Below are 1924 nucleotides of genomic sequence, written 5' to 3' on the forward strand. Positions count from 1 at the left end.
GACACCACAGTGATCAAGCTGGGCCTGGACCCCTGCCCCATGACTCCCATCCCAGTCCCACTGCCCCCTCTGCCTGGTGGCTATGCCAGTGGGCAGGCCTGTGTTGCTAACCAGCAGGGTGTCAGGGTGTAGAGGATCTGTGAGGCCAGGCTGGAGTGTCATGCTGGAGCCTGACCCAAACTGGGAGACAGCACAGCCGGCAGAGCCTCTGCCTGGTGGCTATGCCAGTGGGCAGGCCTGTGTTGCTAACCAGCAGGGTGTCAGGGTGCAGAGGATCTGTGAGGCCAGGCTGGAGTGTCATGCTGGAGCCTGACCCAAACTGGGAGACAGCACAGCCGGCAGAGTGGAGGGGCTTCACCTGTCCCTGGAGACCCTGGCACTCCCCACAGCCCCCAGTCCTCTCGGCCTGCCCAAGGCCACCTTTCGCTCAGCCCCTCACCTAAAAGCCCACCTCTCCGAGAGCCCTTCCCAGGTGGTAAGGCCTCCATCAGCCGGAGTGACCTGGCAGAGCTGTGTGCCAAGCCCATCTCCGTCCTCAGCCCTAAATGAGCCCTGGTGTGAGCTCAGCTGCCTGTGTGCATTGCTGGTGATGTGCTGGGCAGCAAAGCCCAGGCTGTCCACACTCCTGGGGTAGCTTCTGACAATGGGACCATGGGCAAGTCACTTCTTTGATCCCTCCTCAGTACCATCCATGGACAAAAGGCTTTGATGTAGGCACCGATAATGCCTGTCCCCATCCCAACAGTGACCTTTGCTGAGCACTGACTAATCCTAGAAGTGACCCAGGAGGACATCCTGTTATCACCCCCATGTGACAAATGAGGACGCTGAGGCAGGGGTGGGTTTTGTCACTTAGTCTAAGCCCATTACGTTCATACCTGAGCGGTCCGGCTCCAGGCTCTGTGCTCGGAGCCGCTACATCACTTGCATTAGAGTAGAAGCTGCAGAAGCTTTGGCCTGGAAGTGGTGTTTGTTTAACTTGTTGACTTTGTGGAGAATGCCCTGAGCTCGAAGGGGTTGGCCGAGGGCAGGGCTGGATCCTGTCTTTTTAAAATATGTGATAGTTTGTTCATTATGAATGTTTTAATTAATTTTGATTTTTAAAAATATTGCATTAAATTATTTTTTTGCATCTCCTTAAATCTTGTACCCGAGGTGAGTGCCTCATCCTGGCTCTGCCCAGGGCTGCCCAACTGTCCCTCTTCACTCTGGATAAGAAGCTGCTGGCATTCACATGGGGCCCTTCTTGGTAATGAAACTGATTAGAATGATTTCTTCTGGCCATTCTGCACACGGCCCTGCAAGGCTGCCCCTGTTTCCTTCCGTTTTCAAATAAAACCAAAGCAGGTGGAGAGTGATAGTCAGAAGGGCAGGAGGTGGGGCGGCCACAGGTGGACATTTGAGTCAGGCCACGCCTCCGCATCATTCCCCGGATCCTCATTCATAAGAAATTCTCGTTTCTCTAAAATCTCCGTCTACTCAAGAGAAGGCCAGCCAAGTGTTTCACTTCAGTAAACATGCTTCCATGTGTCAGAGGAGATCCGGGCAGTTTCTGGTGCTTGCCCTGGGTGTCTGGCCACGCTCCCCCCATTGCAGTTTTGGGTTCTGACCTGCTGCTCACGTTGACGTACCACTGGCTTTTCCTGAAAATGGGGCGTGGCAGCAGGACCTTGGATGTGGGTTTATTGAAACTAGTTAGTTACTAGTGCCCACAGGTGACTTTGACGTGATAGAGACAACAGTTAGCATGGCTATAACAGCCACCCCATTGGTTGGGTGGCTCCTTGCTGGACTTGAGTCTGGCTCTGTTGGTGACAGGATGGCAGTTTTATTGGGACATAGTGACTTTCAGAATCTGGGGAAAACCCAAGTAGAAATCTTGGAATGAGGAAAAATAACTTGTTTCAAAGAGAGGTCTGGGCTA

Source organism: Galeopterus variegatus, unplaced genomic scaffold, assembly GCF_000696425.1.
Source record: "Galeopterus variegatus unplaced genomic scaffold, G_variegatus-3.0.2 Scaffold1276, whole genome shotgun sequence".
Taxonomy (NCBI): Eukaryota; Metazoa; Chordata; class Mammalia; order Dermoptera; family Cynocephalidae; genus Galeopterus; species Galeopterus variegatus.